Source organism: Elaeis guineensis, chromosome 11 (assembly GCF_000442705.2).
Source record: "Elaeis guineensis isolate ETL-2024a chromosome 11, EG11, whole genome shotgun sequence".
Classification (NCBI taxonomy): Eukaryota; Viridiplantae; Streptophyta; class Magnoliopsida; order Arecales; family Arecaceae; genus Elaeis; species Elaeis guineensis.
Window position 1 is genome coordinate 107,908,464 of NC_026003.2, and position 13,433 is coordinate 107,921,896.

General features: G+C 39.9%; 1 non-coding gene across 1 annotated transcript; it reads left to right on the plus strand.

The window, feature by feature from the left end:
• Positions 1 to 10,420: 10,420 nt before the first annotated feature.
• Positions 10,421 to 11,404, plus strand: LOC105054262 (uncharacterized). The gene has a single exon (XR_012135491.1). It is a non-coding gene; the product is annotated as an uncharacterized protein (transcript).
• The last annotated feature ends 2,029 nt before the right edge of the window (positions 11,405 to 13,433 follow it).

The window sequence follows — 13,433 nt, forward strand, 5'->3', positions numbered from 1 at the left end:
AGCTTTCATATCAAAGATATATGATTGCATGGTTAATAGGACTGGAATTGGCTTGGGCCAACGCAATTTTAGATTAGATTTTGAACTAGGCCCAAAATAGTTCAGGTTGGGCTTGGGTCTAATTATAGGATCCGTTTATCTTTCGAGCCGGACTTAAGTATATCTTTGATCTCGCCCAAGCCCAATCCATTCATGATCCAAATATAAGCCCAATTAAGATCCAAACCCAGGCTATTAAATTAAACTCGGCTCCTCCTCGACTCATCTGGATGAAGTGAAGTCCTTCTTTACCTCCTCAACTCTTTCGCTCTGCTCCTCTTATCAAATCACCCAGAGATGGCTCAAAGGCCGGAAATGATAGAGTCCCCACCACTATCGCTACCGCTGTCACCACTTTATTTCCTGATTTCCTTCGATATGCATCGGCACTGCTGCCATTCATCCTCTCCTTGTCTTCAAGAAATTTCAGAAGATCAAGATCACCTATCCACCCCATCTGCTAGAAAAAGGCGAGCACCTTATTGGTGGTCCATTACAATGTACAATCAACGAGTCCTTCAAGTTCACTACCCTGTGAGTGCGACTACTTTAGCCTCACTGTCCTCCGACCTCACATTGATTGCAGTTGTCATCGACATGAGAGACCCACTAAGCCTATGTGAAGTCATCCATCGGAAGGAAGCACCAGAGCAGGATTGGGAATGGGGCGATGGCAGCCTTGGAGAGGGAGATGGCTGGATGGGTTAGGGTTAGAGCTTAGAGATTTTTTTTTTTTAAATTTTTTAAGAGATGGAAGAAAGCCAACGTAGCTGAAAATTGGAATGGGCTGGCTCAATTAGGTTTGAGCTGGGCTGAGGCTTGAGCCTGAATTTTTCTAAAACTTTCGAGCCTAAGTCTTGCCTAAAGCTTCAAAAGAATTGTGGACTGAACTCGAGCAGGGGTATGACCCAACTTGATCTAATTGAGAATAAAGCTACAACCTCAAATCTACTTTTAAATATATAAGAGTGTCAATATCTACTATTTTCATAGCCAGGTCTTGAGAACGAGTATTATACCATCTGCTTTAAACCAAATTTCTTGTTATTAGCAATCATTAATTTATGAAGTATTTCTACGGACATCATACAAAAGAAGAAAAATGCATACAGCTACTTCTGACCGACGTCAGATAGAAGAAAAATGTCAAAAGAAGAAACAGAAGAAGAGTGGAGCTCCGATCGAATCAAGTCGGTCAATCATCAATAAAAGAGCTTCACCTTAACGATGGAGTCTGAAGCCAAGCAGTTATGGTAGGTATGACTTCTACATTCCTCTTTTTGCTCCTCGTGCATAAATCCTGATGGAGATCGAAGGAGAGGAGTACTTATGATACCCCCAATCAATGAAAGCACCATCGAGAAGTCGAGACAGGAAGAAGTACTGTCAGTTCCATCATGATCACAGTCATGATATCGAACAATGCATACAGCTCAGGGATGAAATAGAGGCCATGATTCGATGAAGCTACCTCAAAAAATTTCGACATGATCACCCGACTCAATCTTCCACTGACCAACAACCTCAGCCGCAAGTTGAGGAGACACTCAACAATCGACCAACGACAGGAGTAATCAACATGATCTTTGGACGACAGAAAAATTGGAGGGTAACTTTCGAAGAAGAGTCGGCGAAGAAATGATGACTCGACAATGTAATTATCTTTTCAGAAGATGATGTTCGGAGAATACAAACTCTCTATGATAATGCTATTGTTGTTTCAACAACGATAGTAAATTATGATGTAAAAAAATTTTAATGGATAATGAAACTCGATGGATGTTTTATTTTACTCGATTTTCTCTTAAATGCGACTTCCGACTGATCGACTTAGAAAAATTTTGATGCTATTAGTCGGCTTCATTGGAGATGCAGTTACTGTGGAAGGAGAAATCGCTTTTTCATTAACCGCAGGAACTGAATCACAATGGAGTACTATTCTAGTGACATTCACAGTTGTCTAAATTTCTTCAGCTTATAATGTCATACTCGGATGATCTGGACTTAATGCTCTGAGAGCAGTAGTCTCAACTTATCATCTACTAATCCGATTCCCGACAAGAAATGGAGTCGGAGAGATACATGGCGATCAACAACTTGTCCGATGCTACTTCCTAGTTTCACACAAAATAATCAACCTAAAGACTCTTTGTCCATCGATAAATTAGACCAAAGAGAGAATGAAGAAAGGGGTGAACCGGTCGAACAACTGGTTTCTATCCCACTAAAAGAAGAGGATCCTGAGAAGACGGTCCAAATTGGATCATAGCTGCCTGATCTGGAGCGGCAGCAGCTAATAAACTTGCTCAAAGCAAATACCAATATTTTTACTTGGTCAGCTACTAATATGCCAAGCATTCCTCTGGAAGTAATAATCATCAACTAAATATCAATTTAAAGATTAAGCCGGTGAGGCAAAAGAAAAAATTTTTTGCTCCTGAAAGGCAGAAGATCATCGATGAAGAAGTCGACAAGCTCTTTGTAGCTGACTTCATCAGAGAGTTACTTATCCCGATTGGCTCACCAATATAATGATGGTGAAAAGGCCAATGGAAAATGAAAAATCTACATCGACTACATAAATCTAAATGAAGCTTATCCAAAAGATAGTTTTTCTTTGTCAAAGATTGATCAACTAATTGATGCAACTTTGGGGCACTGACTCTTAAGCTTCATGGATGCCTTTACAGGCTATAATCAAATTCAGATGGCACTCAAAGATGAGGAGCACACAACCTTCGTAGCCGACAAAGACATCTACTATTATAAAGTAATGCCTTTCATTTAAAAAATATCGGTGCAACTTACCAACGACTAGTCAACAAAATCTTCAAGACACAGATCGTACGAAATATAAAAGTTTATGTGGATGACATGTTGGAGAAAAACTCTCGAACTATTAATCATGTCCGAATTTGAAATAAGCCTTCAGCACACTTCGACGATATCAGATGAAGCTGAATCCGACAAAGTATGCATTTTGAGTAACTTCTAAGAAGCTCTCGAATTTCTCATATCACAGCGAGGAATCGAAGCTAATCCCAAAAAATAAAGGTTATCATCAACATAAAGCATCCTAGTTCTAAGAAAGAGATACAGTAGCTCAATGGAAGGATCCTCGCACTAGCCGATTCATCTCAAGATCGGCAGAAAGATGCTTATCCTTTTTCAAAACCTTAAGATAACCAAAAGACTTCTTATGGCCAGACGAGTGCCGACAGTCCTTTGAGGATTTGAAAAAATACCTTGCATTTTCACTACTACTTACAAAATCAAAGGTCGGAGAAACTTTGTATCTCTACTTGCGACATCGACGGAGACAGTTAGTTCGATGTTTGTCCAAGAGGATGAAAGTCAAATTCAACAATCAATCTACTACACTAGCAAGGTGCTTCACAATGCTAAAGTGAGATATTCAAGAGTGGAGAAAATAATCTACGCACTAATCATATCATCGCAACGACTTCGTCCATACTTTCAAGCACACCCTATCATCATTTTGACAGATCAGTCATTGAAGGTAATTTTACACCGACCTGATACATCAGGTCGAATGGCAAAGTGGACAATAAAGCTTGATGAATTTGATATATAATATCGCCCATGTCTATCAATAAAGATACAAGTTTTAGTCGACTTCGTCATCGAGTATACAATACCTGATAATAATCCTGAGGATGAAGCTAACAACAAAATAAAGCAGACCACGACTCCCAAATCTGACTTAATATCGACATGGGTGCTACATATTGATGGAGCATCTAATGCATAGGACAGCGGAGTCGATCTCATCCTCACCAATTTCGAAGGATTATTACTGAATATGCCTTTCGATTCAATTTTAAAGCTTCAAATAATCAAGTCGAATATGAAGCATTCTTAGCTGGCTTAAAAATTACCAAGAAGCTTGATATCGACATCTGAAGATCTTCACTGACTCACAATTGATTGCTGGACAGATCAAGGATAAATTTGAAGCCTGAGATCCCATTATGATGAAGTATCTTCAGAAGGTGAAAGCTCTTACGTCAACCCTAAAATACTTTAAGATCTTTCACATCTCAAGGATAGAAATACTGAGCCGATGCACTTTTGTGACTCGCAACCACTTCTTTCAACTCATTGGGTCGGACATTGTCAATACCTTGAACAGTTGAGTATTGATAAAGTTGAAGAAGTGCTACAAATCACTGATGAACCAAGCTGGATGAATCCGATTGTCCAATACTTGACTGATAGAACTCTCTTACGGATCTCTTAGAAGCCCAACGACTCAGATGGACGTCTCACAATATATTTTGATGAATGGTCAATTATATAAGAGATCGTTCTCTCTTTCCTTACTGAAGTATTTAGGATCGACAGATACCGACTATTACTTAGAGAATTCACGAAGGATTTGTGAAAATACTTGGAGGCAAATCTTTGACTTACAAGATCTTACGACAAGGATATTACTGGCCCACTATGAAGAAAAATATAGCTAAACTTGTCCGAAGGTGTGAACCATATCAGAAATATGTAAATATACAACACCAACCAACTAGTCAGCTGACATTAATTGTTACACCATGGCCCTTCGCACAATAGAGGTTGACATACTTGATCCTTCTCTCCGACATCTGATCAAAAAAAGTTTATAGTAGTCGCCATTGATTACTTCAACAAGTGGGTGGAAGCTGAATCTCTGACACAAATCACTGAGAGTAAGATAGAAGACTTCATTCAAAAATTAATCATATGCAGATTCGATCTACCACGCACCATCATCACTGACAATGATTGACAATTCGATAATCAAAACTTTAAAATATTTTATGCAAAATTATATATTACGTACAAACTCATATCAGTCGATCATCCACAATCTAACAGTAAAGGGAAGTGACAAACCAAACAATCCTACATGGACTCAAAACCAAACTGAATGAAGCTAAAGTCTCTGAGTGGAAGAATTATATCCGATCTTATGGCATATCAAAACTTCTCGCATACCAATAAAAAAATCATCATTCAATTTGGCTTATAAAACAGAAGCGATGATCCCACTTGAGACCGGACTACCATCAACAAGAGTAGAATAATACAATGAGCTGAGCAATTTAAAAAATAGGAGAGTCGATCTAGATCTACTTTCAGAAGTCCGACAATAAGCTCAAGTTGGATGGCAGCATATCGATAAAGAGTAGTCCGGTATTATAATGCAAAAGTTAAGATGAAGATCTTCCATCCAGAAGATCTGATCTAAGGAAAGCAGAAGTTTCAAGACCTCTGGATCAGAAAAAGTTATCTTCAAATTGGAAAGGCCTTATAAATAATCGAGACACTTAGACTGGATGCATATTACTGAAAACTCTTAAAAGAACAGTTATTCCATGAATATAGAATGCTGACAACTTAAAAATGTACTATCAATAAAGTTGTTCATATGTACAGCATTCAGAATGAAATATTAAATTTCAGAATCACAAAAATTTTGGCCAACCACAAAGTAATTTTAGACCGATCAATTCCTATCAACTATATTTCCACTTTCACTATAAAGACTAAGATGCCGACTGTATCTTGGTACCGACTATATCTCGACTTTTCGATGTAAAAGCCGATTCTAGTCGAACGACTATTATACCACTTAATTTAACTAAAAAAAATATTATGCCAATACGATCTAGATCAAATTAAATTATATCGACTTGACTACGGTCAGTCGAAGGATATTCAACTTGCCACCGATTATCAAATAACTAGACATACTAATCCAACTACGGTCGGTCGAAGGATATTCGGCTTATTACCGTTTATCCTGATATCTAAAGGGTAAAGTATGTCTAATATTCGACTAACAGATGAATTCTACAAGTACTAATGAACGTTCGGCTTGCCGATCGAAATTCGATAGTCAAATAATAATTCTACGACATTGCAGATGCACACGAAAGAGAATCTATACTTAGAAAAATTCTTTCATTCATTCATTGAAAAGAAGATTACAAAATTGGATCGAAGTCCGATTATAAAAAATTCTGATTACAAAAAGAGGATAAAAATATTACACCAATCACCAGTCGTCCCCATCTCCTTGCTTCGATGCAGCATCGGTGATTGAAACATCTTCTGGTGCAGTTGGTGCAACATCTTCAGCAGTCGGTGCAGCATCTTCCATCGGCACAGCTTCTTCTCCGACAGCTCCATCTTTTGGGACAGGAGGGTGATGCTGCTCAAGTCCAAATTCGGATAAAGCTTTTGATTACATCTCGATCGTCTTCGTACCCGACACAATAAGAAGCAAACCCGCCTTTGAGGATTTTTTCTTTAAACTCTTCAGAGTTCTTGAAGTTCTCGATGGCTTGGTTCAAAGCTTTCCTTATCGACTCTGCTTCTGCTCTCACCAGCTCTGTGTCAGCTCTTGCAAAAGCCGACTCATCATCAGTCAGTGCCAATCTTTCCAGGTGGCCTGATGTCTTCCACATTCAGTTTCAAGTTCGTCGATACAACCATCCCTTTCTCGTCGAAGCCAGCGGATGAAATGCTTTTTGCTCTTGATCCACAGCTCAAGAGATGAAATATTTTGGTGAGCCGACTCAAGTTGGCTCTAGAAGATTGTAGAAGGTGGTCAAACGGGAGACTTCTTCCTGAAGCTTCACCTCCCACTCAGTTGCTGTCTGGAGTTGCTCAAAGGCAGCTATCTTCTCAGCATTAGCGACCGTCACTTTGTCCATCCATGATCACAGAAGTTGCAATCTTTCGATAGCCGACCTCCAGATCATGCATGTCATGAGCCCACTGAAAGTAGAAGACGAACCAAGTCAGATCAGATCAAAAAATAAAATATTGAAGAACTTATCCTGAGTATCGTCGGGTAAAAGAAAGAAAATATCTCGACTACAGTCCAGTTCTTCCTGTTCTCTGGATCAACTGGGAGAAGAGTAGCTTGGATGAGCCACCTGACCAATATTGGATTGGCCAAGGCCGACTCACCCTCAAAAACTCTAATGTCAAAAAGAATCGAGTGACCTGCTGATGATCCATCGTCTGTCGAAGTCACCGGCACCTTGCTTCGGTCTCTTGTCGGCAGCCCCGTGCTTAAGAATGCGGGAAGTTCGAGCTCGACTGTGCCTGAGTGGGTTCCGCTATAGGAATGACTAGCGCAGTCGTAGATTGTTCAGGCTCGATCGTGACTTCCATCATGGTCCGAACTTTTGCTGGTGGAGCTGCCGATCGTACTACTGCAGCTCCATCTTCTCTTGCTGCCCCACCTTCAACGGACGGCACCTCAAGGAGCATTGTCGGGGCCGACAACGTCAAAACCAGCTTAGGAACCGACGTCGATGGTATATTGGATTCCTCATCGGTGCAGATGAAGCAGCTGCCTGACCCTTCTTCGACGGTTGGGAGGGTCCAGTTTCGGATGCTGCCTTCTTCTTGACAGCATGCTGACGAATATCTGCAGCCAATACTCGTGCCCTCAGCTGCATAGCTGCAATCAGAACAAAAAAGATAGTACAATTCAAAAATAAATAAGGTAAAAATGAAAGTAGTCAACTATGCTATACCTAAGGAGGTGACTGAACTAAGTCCGGCATCGTAGAGAACTTATTCGATCATCAGCTCTCTCTACAGTGAAACTATAATATCCTTCAGTCGGTAGAAATCTTTTGATCATCGACCTCCACCCGACTATTCTCGTTAGGGTCGGTCCTCGGATCACCCCAATGCAAAGAAAAGCTCCAGGGAGAAGGAGAAGAAACAAAAAAGAATTGTTCTTCCATCTATGAATGAATGATAGAAGACTGGTAATGAAAGAAAGATATTTTCTTGGGTTGAAGAACCACCAACCCTTGGCCTTAGGATGAGGTCGAAGAACAAAGAAAGTTCGAAAAAGAGAAGGATGAGGCTTAGTCGGTATGAGCCGACACAGCAATACAAAACTAATTATCAGTCAGACAGAATTCGGTGCCAACTGAGCAGGACAAAGGCCGTAATAATCGAAAAAATTTCGGACAAACTCCAAAATCAAAAATCGAAGACCGACCTGAAGATCTTCAACATAGAAGGCAATCTGGTCTGAAGGAGGAGAGTTCACCTGACCATCGGAGCCAGAAGCGAAGAGCTGATACTGCTCCAGGATACGATATTGCTCCCAGAGCCGTTCAACATTAAGTCCAGATAGGGAAGAAGCTTCCACTTTCGGATCTGATGGAGATTTGTCGGTTGGATTTTCGACTGACTATCCCGAGAAGAATAAGCCCTAGCCATAAAGAAAGAAAACCAGAGAACTCTAAAACGAAAATCCAAAGGAGAGAGAGACCCAAGGAGGATGAGAAAACTTGACCTGAAAGCCAGAAAAGGAGGCAGAGAAGAGACCCTGGAGCTCTCTGGTATTGAGGCGATATTCCGACAGAGCTTCCGCAGTAGAGGATGGTGATAAAATGTAAAATAAAAATTTGACTGAAAGTAATCTTATATATATAGGATCTATCAATGGTCCAGATGAAATCGATCAAATCAGAATATCATCGGATGACGACACGTGGCCACATCCAGACCGATCATTGGTCAGATGGTTTGACGCACATGTTCCTGAATGTGCCATCTCACCGTTATCCATGTGAATAGCTCCGATCCAATGATGTTCGGATATGTGGCCAAGATCTACTAGTCAGAATCATATCATCCAGTGTTAAATTATCTTTCTGAAATGACATTCTGTGTCGAATTATCCCGTCGAAATAACAGTTCCATAATGATTTTACAGCTATCAAAAAGTAAAACAGCTGAAAATCTCTCATATTTCAAGAAATTCATAAAGGACAACAGTTGAGTCGAGACTCGAGGCAATACGTGACGACCCCTTCATCCAATGTGAAAGACCATGTGATGGTATACAGTTGGACCACCTTGAACTTGGAAGTGGGGGGCAATTGTTGGGACAATACAACCGACCCCGACTCCGACTCTACATCGATCGAATGAACACATTATGCCAACTCACAATCGGCTGACCGACCGACAGTCGGCTATTATCAACCAACAACAGAACTCAGTTAATCTCCGATCGAAGATCATCGACTCAGTCAGAGTTACCGACCGATGCTCATTCGGATCTCCAAAACTACCGATTTGTCACTATTACTGACATATAGTCGACCTAGCTTTTCAACACATCTTAACCGTTATGAACAGTCATCGACTACATGTCACGGTCATTAGTGAAAATAAATAACCTATTAACTCCATAATTATGGCTCGATAATTTAGCGCCATAAAAAGTGGGACCATATGCTCGACGGTTACATCAGAATTATCTATAAAAAGAGGTAAATGAGCAGCATGGGTAAAGCAATTCTGGATAAAAATTGTCATTTCAAATTCTCTTAATCTACTGTTCACCAACCTCTCTCTAACTTAAGCATCGGAGGATCCCACTGGATACAATTTCGATCTGTGAAGATTTTGTTTTGCAAGTACTCTTCATCGACGACGGACGTAAAAGAGAATTGGCCGCAACAACCTTTATCACAAACCTTAAATTATCAACACAAATTTTTACTTCTTTAATTACAAATTTATGTTCTCTTTTAATATATTTTAATTAATTTCTTGATAAATGGTACTCCTGCTGGAGTGTAAAGGAAATCCCTATATCTTGGTATGAGGTAAAGACGCCCCTTTCTTAAGATGAGTCATCATTTAATTTATATATAATTATGTGGATTGCATTTGGTGCAGGTGGTTCCATCTAACTCTAGCCATAGATTCAGCGTTTTCCTATTTTCTACCTCAACCACCTAGACAAAAATCTCAACAGCAAATTTTACCTTCATTTTGTCTTTATAATTTTTTTCAACCCCATTCATTAATATTTTAGACCACGACACGTAGAGTCATGAACAATCATTGCGGAAGATGGAGAGAAAATTAGGGGAAGAAGTATGTGAGAGAAAGAGAAGAGGGCTTGTTCCTTCTCACGAGAGATCACACATTTGATTTTTTTATAATTAATATATATATATATATTAGATTTGATTAAATTAAGGAATATAATAAAATTTTTAGATAATAATGAATTATAAAATGACCATCAAACAAGTGATCGGTTGTCAATTATATTTTTGAAAAATTAGTCGTCATGACAGTTTAATGCCTGAACTTATCACCATAACTGCCTGGGTTCAATTTCACGTAAAATTATATATCTGTATTTATTTAAATCTTTTGACCTTTTTATCCATGTAAAATTACGTGAGATGTACCGTTAAAGTTGAAGGCTGATTGACTGAAGGACCGGTGTCGGAAGGCGTTTGCCGTAAATGAGGCGAAGGCAGCCTTTAGAAGACCACGTCAGAACCGCTCACCCACCACGCGGAAACCGCACCAAATCCCACCAACTCCAAAACCCCCCAATCAACCCCATTCCACCCCGGCGAAAAAGAAGAAGAAAGGGAGCAAAAAAAAAAAAAAAAAAAAGCCAAGAAGTCGAAGAAGCAAGCGCAATTCCAAGATCTCTCTGAAAGGCGTGGAGGAGGCCACGCACCGCCGGCACCGAGCTTCCTTCTCCCCCGTCCTTCCGCCCCCCACCGGAGGAAGGATCCAGGAGGTTTCCGTCTAGGGTTCGGCCTAGGGTTCCGCCGCCTCCCGATCCCGCCCTCCGGCGAGCCGAGGAGCCGACGCCTCCACGGCTCGCCCGCTACCATGCCCGCCCCCAATTTCTCCCCCTTCCTCTTCCTCGTCCTCTTCCTCCTTCTCCTCTCCACCGCCCGCCCTGAGGCCCTTGGCGGCTACGACGACGACGCCTGCGCCACCCGGCTCTCCGACGGCAGCGCATCCTCCTCCGCCTCCGCCTGCCCCGTTAATTGCTTCCGGGCTGACCCGTCTGCGGTGTCGACGGCGTTACCTACTGGTGCGGGTGCCCGGATGCCGCGTGCGCCGATGTCCGGGTGGCCAAGCGGGGGCCTTGCCAGGTCGGGAACGGCGGGAGCGGCCTCGTCTCTGGACAGGCCCTCCTTCTCGTCCACATCGTCTGGCTCATCGTCCTCGGGTTCGCCGTCCTCTTCGGCTTCCTGTGAATCAATCACTCAATCATCTTCATCCCGATGGTCGCCATCGCCCGGCCTGCTCCTGCAGCCCCACTAGAATCCGATGCCTTAGGTGCCGGTGTACGTTTCTACGTTCTTTTTCTTCTCATCGAATTATTCTTTTGTTGTCTAGTCTCTTTTTTTGTGCGCTGATTCCTTTCTATGGAGGATGAGTAGGGGAGCGTTTGATTTCATTCTTTGAGTTGCTGTAACTCTGTATCTGTTGTCTTTCTATATTCTAGTTGAAAGAATATATGATCTGCTTCTTTGGATCAGAATTTCTCTGTTGATATATTTTCTTTCACTTTGATGAAAATGGTTTCTTTAGATCTATCTGATAGTTGGATGAGAAATATTGTGTGGAAAATGTGGATGTGAAAAATTATGGATGCATTTTGTTGAAGCGAGGCATTTTTTTCCTTTAGCATGAAGAATTCTTGAAGGGGAGGAAAAAAGGCTGAACTTTTGTTAGAATATTTGGGGTTCCTGGATTATGCATATGGTTGACATGGTTGAAGCATTAGCCCATGGGAGTAGTGAAAGATTGGGAACCTATTAGAAGCATTAAGGAATTCTCTTTCTTGTTCTTTTGCTCGGTATCATTTGAGGCATGTTGTGCATAGGGGGAACGACACCCATGAACTTGCAGCGATTGTTTCAATTGGATCAATTTCAAACGGTTATATTAACTTTGTTTCCATTTTATGTTTTCTTATCAATCATTTTTCAACAAAAGGTTAACCATCATTTTATCCCTCTTCCTTGATTTTGTACATCACTTGGTACTGTCTAAGATCATAATTATCAATCCTTGTCTTGAGTATTTGGGTCAGATCTATGAATCTTCATTCTACAATCATTTCTATTGAGGGATGCTTCTAATGTTATTTCAAACAAAAACTGCAGATGCTTTAGCATTCATGAATATATGCCCTTTTTGTAGTTGCCTTTGCTTTATACAATTAGCTGTCAACCTACATCAACCCTCCACCTCTTTATAATGGGCTTGGGATTAGGAGCTATCAGGCACCCTTGTATCCTTTCCACTTGAAAATAATAATGTTAAGTCAATTGCAAACGACCTTTGTCATGCAACATTGAGATATTAAATTTCTCCTTTAGCTCAATGTTGTAGTTGGATCAGTTCCAATTTACAAAAAACACAAGAAGAGTCGTTCTGGTAATCCATTCTTCAAAACTTATACAATGATTTGCATACTAATATATATCGAAAAAAGTATGCATGTACAATTTTTGACAAGGGAAAGGAGCAATCCCATTAATTCATTGCAAGCTAGATTAGTATAAGAAATGAATGGGCTGCATTTTTCAATTAATTAAATGTTACATGTTATGGTATTATGTTATGATGTGCCCTGTTAAAGTTGTGCTATAATGTGATGGAGCTCTGTTTTTACTGAAAGAATAACAATTAATTTTCTGACAGATGCCTCATCATATTTTTCCCTTGGTTTCTGATTCTTTTCAAATTTTTACTTTCCTAACATCCACCAAGACTCTAGGTGGTATGCTTTTCCAAAGCTTCCAGCTGTAGAGCATAGTTGTTATCAACAATTTACAGTTTATATTTGCTATAAAAAGTGCTACAACTAGCTGCAAAAATTGATGTCATATACTTATCCAAGTTAGATATGCATCAGATACCTAGGAATTTCTTTGGAAATAGTTTTAAAGATTGGAAGAGAGTTGAACTCTTCTAATAATGAGTGAGTTGAACTCTTCCAATAATGCATTTGATCCTCCAATTTGTTATTATTAGTCAGGAGTTCTTTTTGAGATTCATTAAGGATGTAGATATTGAAAAACTTTACAAAATATTGTTTTACTGATATCTTTAAGTTAATTAGGAAGTTTGATAGAGAAATATGTATTTTGAATGATCTCAACAATGATTAATATTTTCTTTTTAATGTTTAAATAAATAACGTTTAAATCTATAAATATATAACTTAGTGTTAAATTTATATTGTTATTCTATCTCTCTTCATACCTCTTTTTCCCTCTTGCCATGCCAGATACTTGGATACATGTCATGTGCAAATCCAATTGTCATATCAGTGTCCATGCAGCAGTGGTCATAAGTATTGAAAAGCTTATATAGTTGTCATCAACAGTTATATTCCTTATTAGGAGATTCACTTTACAAGGGTTCTATTTAGAAGAGAAACTGAAATCAATTCATGAACTTTTAGATGTACAATGCATTCCATACTTTTTTGTAAATGAGATAAAAAGCCTCAAATAGAATCAAGCATACCACCACAACCAATGTGATTGTTAGTAATAATAGGATCTAGG